The sequence below is a fragment of the Sphaeroforma arctica genome, assembly GCF_001186125.1.
Source record: "Sphaeroforma arctica JP610 unplaced genomic scaffold supercont1.39, whole genome shotgun sequence".
Taxonomy (NCBI): Eukaryota; class Ichthyosporea; order Ichthyophonida; genus Sphaeroforma; species Sphaeroforma arctica.
In genome coordinates this window covers 68,956-75,632 of record NW_014040519.1, presented here as the reverse complement: position 1 = coordinate 75,632, position 6,677 = coordinate 68,956, and the positions used below count along the sequence as shown (strand labels likewise).

Below are 6,677 nucleotides of genomic sequence, written 5' to 3'. Positions count from 1 at the left end.
CTAAATTTTTACATATCCGCCGATTACGCTGAAGAATCCGCGGGGGAGGGTTTTTTTAGCTGTCATAGTTTATTGTTGTCCCAATTCCCAACACTTTAGTATCCACTCATATCTGTGGGGGTGATTATCCCCCATGGCATCGATGGTGCTGGGACAGCGAGACCGTGAAGGCTGCATGCAATCCGTGCTCGAATGCATTACCAAAGTTGAATCCTATGCCAGAAATAAGTCTACGCACCCCTCCATATTGCAATGGGGTTTTTCTTATAAACAGTCGCGCTATTTTTGCACCTGTAATATCTGGAACACGTAATCCTTCTGTATATTGTATATAATAGCACATGAATGTGACTCTGCAAGCTCCTACGCAACTTATAGTTGGAAAATGACCTTGTCTGTTCGAATAATTTAGGCATCAACATTTCGTATGAAGGTAGTTATGTTTTCAAAAAACAGTTATGTGTTTGCTGTTGCATGTTAAACATGATTGAACATGGGCTTTGATATCTTGCGTAATCTTTAGATAACAGCATACCTTCGGTAAGCAATAGTATAATTCATGGATGCCGATGTGTCCTATCGTAGTGATATTATATGCAGTAGATAGTCCTTTTTGTCGTGCCACTTTCGGATAGTAATATTGACATGATTATGGAACGTTATGGCGTACAGTCACAGCTTTATCAATAGCCCGCGTCCGTAAGTGTCGAGCATCCGTACGTAATAGATTGAGTCGATTTGCAAGTGTGATTAGCGACATTATTTTGCCTTATTTAACAAGTTTCAAGTAAGTATTGATTTGTTGCAAGTCATCCTACTGCAACTGTATTGTTCTCATATACTCTAATCAAGGACCGACACGTGATATTACATTCATCATCAGGTGATGGTCACACATGAATGCTGATAATTCATAACCATTGGCTAAATAAACCTCACGAGCCTCACATGTCTGCTGAAGGTACGCTAGTCACGAAACAGCACCCGTTTGGGTACGAGGTTTCCCTGTTTTATATACAGTACTCACACGATATTCCTGCAAACCACTGGGCCATAGTAGTAGGCGCCATTTTACGTTTAGCCATTATACAATTTGGAGCCTTATACAAACTAAAGTACTCGCCAGTATAAACCCAAACTATCGCTTGAGCTTATGTGCCGTGGTAGTTCATCCCTTGTAAGGACTGAAGAATAAAACACAATAGGGCGTTCAACTAATGCATAGTTTCTATTATGTTGCATTCGTTTCCCCCTTCAACATAAATGGCTGCGTATTCGAAGAATACTCTACACGGAAATGACAAGCAGAAGTTCTTAACTTACTTTTAACTTCTTCAAATGCATTGCCCATGGTTCTGTTCCACATACCATTAGTCACTGGCAGCTTTGAGTAGGCGCCATTTTACGTTTAGCCAGCCATATACAAACTAAAGTACTCGCCAGTATAAACCCAAACTATCGCTTGAGCTTATGTGCCGTGGTAGTTCATCCCTTGTAAGGACTGAATAATAATACTCAATAGGGCGTTCAACTAATTCATAGTTTCTATTATGTTACATTCGTTTCCACCTTCAACATAAATGGCTGCGTATTCGAAGAATACTTACACGGAAATGACAAGCAGAAGTTCTTAACTTACTTTTAACTTCTTCAAATGCATTGCCCATGGTTCTGTTCCACATACCATTAGTCACTGGCAGCTTGTTACGTTCATTGCGCTTTACTTTCACCCCAACATTTGGTAGAATTTGTGCTTATTTTGAGGTATTTCGGTATATATTTCCACAATCACCAGAACTATCGAAGTTATTTGGTATCTGTTAGTCTTGAAAATTTGTCTATATGTATGATCGGGTGCTGACATGCCATCTATGTCGAACTGGCATCTGAGTATTTCGGCTTGATCCTGGCCTACTTTGTTTTTCACTCCTTTTAAGGAGCACGCAAAGGCTTGGTCTGCAATCAACAGACATTCATCGAATGATACACCAACTGAAACATCATCAACATAATTATGGTTCGTGGGACATTTGAGTATTTCGGCTTGATCCTGGCATACTTTGATTTTCTTTCTTTTAAGGAGCACGCAAAGGCTTGGTCTATATTCTATAGATATTCCTCGAATATTACACCAACTGAAACATCATCATCATCATAACTAATAGTTCGTGGAACTGTTTGTAATACTGGGACAGGCCGCATCTTTACAATACATCAGTCAGCTAACAGTCAGAATTTGAGGCAGACATCGACATTGATATTTAGCCGTATTACAGGTACTTACGTCTATCTTCATTCACCAATACTATGCATTATACAGCCTTTCGATCCATTCACTTAAATTGCTTCTGAAATAGATTGGATGGAAAATCTCTGGTCAGTGAAGTCCAATGACACTCGATTTGTGATAGTCTGTCACCAGTCGCCATTTCCATTCTTGATTTGGCTTCGGGACGATAAGGATCAAACTGTTAAATGGAAAATAGCTATATTCGATAATGTTACCATTTGGCTGTATTCGTCTGGTTGCATTTTCGACTTAGGGTATTACATAATACCCACCGGTCCGGTTCCGTTCCGGGTTAAATATTTAACATCACTAGATACTGGGTAAGAAACAGCGATATAGTCTATCATTATCATATGAACCTCGTATAGGAGTACGTTTTAGAAGTTCTATAGTTTTCGCGAGGGGTCATAGTTTTGAAAATACAACATTTACTTTCAGTTCACCATTCATCGAAGTAAAGGTCGATTGATTCATAATTGAAACGTTTACTTTGTTGAGAGAACGTTGTTGAGAGAATATTGATTCGCTACATTTAGAAAACAATACTGAGCACAGCCAGATATCAGATTTCACTCGGTCTTCCTTTTTTTCATTTGTAGAGTTCTCTGGTTTACTTGTCTTTGCGCATGTCCAAGAATTCTTCCACGGGGTTCATCTTTTTTACCCCATTGTCATTAGGATGATCATGTTCACATCACCTTCGCTATCCAGTTCTATTATCTTCCAGTATTCCTTCCTCACCGTCATAAATATTCAACGTGAGCACACTCTTCACTTAACCTCGCTGTGCAAAGTGCACTCCTCGAAGCAAAGATGGAGTAACAACACATGATCCAACTTATTTCCCAGTCTCATAAGAAGGCTGGCTAAACCCACTTCCAAAGCGACCATCAGCGAAGGTCAAACACATACATCAGTCTGGTGTGAACGGGCCAGACACATATAATATTCATCTTTAGTAGGCATATCAAATAAAACAACACGACGCTTCTTGTTGAATAGGGATACATTCTTCATATCCATGCCACCACTCATGTTGTTTATTGGTTTGAAGCACTTAGAAGTGCTATGAGATGGGTTGTTTCCATGCTCTGAACAACAACACTTCAAGAATTTATGTAGCGACCTACGAAATACCCAGGAACTGGAGCACACAACTTGTTAAGGTTGCACGAAATTAAATCACCATGTGATGTCGATTGGAGCCATAATTGCACGTAAAACAAATGTCTATCAGTGATACATGGGTGTTCGTTCAAATCCGCAACCGGCTCATAAAGGAACACAGGCGATGATACGGACAGATTAAGGTGTGGCTCATGGCAAAATTGAAGCGCTAGGAGTGAGCTACACTGCAAAAGCTGCACAGCGAGAAAAAAAACACGTCACTGATTGTTGCAAAACGCCACAAATGTCCAGTAGCGATCTAAAGCAAAATAATCGCAAACAACACAGTTTATATATAAGTACATTCTACCAACAAATATAGCTGAACTAGCTCACTTTGAACAGCAGCGTGGCGCAGAGGGAGCGCGCGAGGCCCATAACCTCGAGGACGTCGGATCAAAACCGACCGCTGCTTAAATTTTTATTTTTATTCTGTGGATCCTACAGTTCTTTCAATCTTGTTTTATAACCACTGAGTTGAATCAACATAGTTGTATACTTTGCTGTCTGCACCGATTTTTGACGGGGTTCTATAGGACAGTACGCACACCTTTTGGATAGCTTGACAACATGTAGCGTTTAAGGGGCAGAATTACTCAGCTTTGCAAATTAAGATGGACAATAGCCAGATTATAGCAATTCGTGGGTTGAATAGGGAATGCGTTTATCACTATTTTTCAGATTTCATATCGTCGTGCCAGATTTCAGCAGTGATATATTGCTTCAGCAAAGATGTGGAGTGTCAGCCCTATAGTTCACATGTAGTGAGGATATGATATACCATGCGACTCTTGTACGTCGTCTAGTTACAACACTTCGATCAAACGATCAAACGGCTCTCACAAGCTGTTGTCTTACATAAGATGCACAAATATAAATATCTCACTAAATCTAAGTCTGATTATTGTAGCTATAACACATACTTCAAAACATTCGCTCAGACATGATCTAATCGCCCAGTTATCATTCACGAATTGCCTGTAATTCGCGATTATACACTGTGTCAAGGCCTGCGACGAAGACTTCGTTCCAAAAGTTACTTTCAGACATATACCGTCATAATGTGCGGGAACATGCGGGGACTTTAGAAAAACAAAAAAAACACTGTATTATTATTATAAAAAAAAAGATAGAAAAAACAATCCTAAAAAAAATATGACGTCACCGAATGCAGTAGATGTCAAGCAACCTTTTCAGTTTTTACCCATGAGCTACTGAGCTATATTATTATATTACTCAATATTATCCAAAGAAATATACTGATTGGCTCAGAATGATTGCAGCGTGGCGCAGAGGGAGCGCGCGAGGCCCATAACCTCGAGGACGTCGGATCAAAACCGACCGCTGCTTATACTTTCACAGTTTTTTTCTTGACATTTTTTAAACCTTGTATCATTGAAGTGCATGTTGGAACCAAGACCAGCGAAAGTGTGTAAATTAAAGCCGATATAAGCTTATACTGCATATTCATGATGATTTGTTTTGAAATAATTCATGCATACGAATGACGTCATTGAATGCAGCAGATGTCAAGCCACCCGTTAAGTTTTTGCCATATTGACTGAATTGAATTAATATGTAGCTAAATAATTTGGCACATGTGTATTCTGATTTGCTCAGAATCACAGCAGCGTGGCGCAGAGGGAGCGCGCGAGGCCCATAACCTCGAGGACGTCGGATCAAAACCGACCGCTGCTTGAATTTTATTTTTTTAAAGATTAAGGATTCCTGCTTCTCTCGTACCTCTCAATTTTGTTTATATGGTCTGGTGCGCTACTGGTAAATCATCTCAATTTTATACTAGACTATTTGCCTCTATTTTTAGTGGTATTCTATAGGACAGAACGCATACTTTTTTGACAACATGTAGCATCTCTGGGGTTTTAGGGTTTTAGAGGATTATTCTGTATTGTAAATTACAATGAACAATACCTATTAATTGTCAACACTTGGGTGGATCAATGAATGTGTTCATTACTATTTTTCAAATTTCATATCGGTGTGCCAGATTTCAGCACTGACCGCGTCTTTTGCCGAAGCAATGTGTCAGTGCTGAAATCTGGCACGACGATATAAAATCTGAAAAATAGTATTGAACACGTCCATTGATCCACCCACGAGTGACAATTAATGGCGCCATAGCTCGCATGTAGCGAGGGTATGATATACCAGTGCGACTCTTGAACGGCGTATAGTTACTACACTATTGTCAAACGATCAAACAGCTCTCACGGGCCGTTCTACATTTGTAAATATTTCATTCATGTAGCTACAATTCAGACTTGACCTAATCGACCAACTATCATGAATTGCTTATAATCCGCGATTCTGCACTGTGCTAAGGCTTGCGACGAAAACTTCGTTTGTAGAGTTGTTTTCGGATATTTATTTACTGTCATAGCGTGCTGGGATTTTAATTTTAATTTTTTCAAACAAAAAACCTATAAAAAAACGTATGATGATTTGTTTTGAAATAATTCATGCATACGAATGACGTCATTGAATACAGCAGATGTTAAGCAACCCTTTAAGTTTTTACCAGATTGACTGAACTAAATCTATATATGGCTAAGTATTTTAAGACATGTATATTCGGATTGGTTGAAAATTACAGCAGCGTGGCGCAGAGGGAGCGCGCGAGGCCCATAACCTCGAGGACGTCGGATCAAAACCGACCGCTGCTTAAACTTTTACAGTTTTTTTCTTGACATTTTTTAAAGCTTGTATCATTGAAGTGCATGTTGGAACCAAGACCAGCGAAAGTGTGTAAATTAAAGCCGATATAAGCTTATACTGCATATTCATGGTAGCCTCTACTTTTGCTGAATGCATAATAGTCTGATTAAGTTTAGTTCGGAGTCAGCTTTAGTGATTATATGCTTGGTTTCGACATACGAGCAAGACTACTTCACTAAAATCATTTCACTGGGAAAATAATATAATTGTCGTCTATACGAATAATTAACGCATATGTGGGCAATTTACTGCCTGTAACCGCTCTTAGATACCAAATACACCTATATATAATCCGGCATATAAAAGGCAGGTGCCTTATTTACCTAAAAAGATATGAAGGTGTATATCCGACACACACACACACACATATATATATACATACATATATATATNTATATATATAATAAGTACTACTATATACTATATATACTATTATACACTAAGACTAGANACTATACCAAGACTACACAGGATAGNNANNATA

The 6,677-nt window shown here is 38.9% G+C and overlaps 4 non-coding genes across 4 annotated transcripts; all 4 read left to right on the top strand.

Moving 5' to 3' along the window:
• The first annotated feature begins 3,800 nt into the window (after positions 1 to 3,800).
• On the top strand, positions 3,801 to 3,872 carry SARC_30025. The gene has a single exon. It is a non-coding gene; the product is annotated as a tRNA-Met (tRNA).
• Positions 3,873 to 4,735: 863 nt separating this feature from the next.
• On the top strand, positions 4,736 to 4,807 carry SARC_30024. The gene has a single exon. It is a non-coding gene; the product is annotated as a tRNA-Met (tRNA).
• Positions 4,808 to 5,083: 276 nt separating this feature from the next.
• On the top strand, positions 5,084 to 5,155 carry SARC_30023. The gene has a single exon. It is a non-coding gene; the product is annotated as a tRNA-Met (tRNA).
• A 914-nt stretch (positions 5,156 to 6,069) lies between these two features.
• SARC_30022 lies at positions 6,070 to 6,141 on the top strand. Its single transcript has one exon. It is a non-coding gene; the product is annotated as a tRNA-Met (tRNA).
• Positions 6,142 to 6,677: the final 536 nt, after the last annotated feature.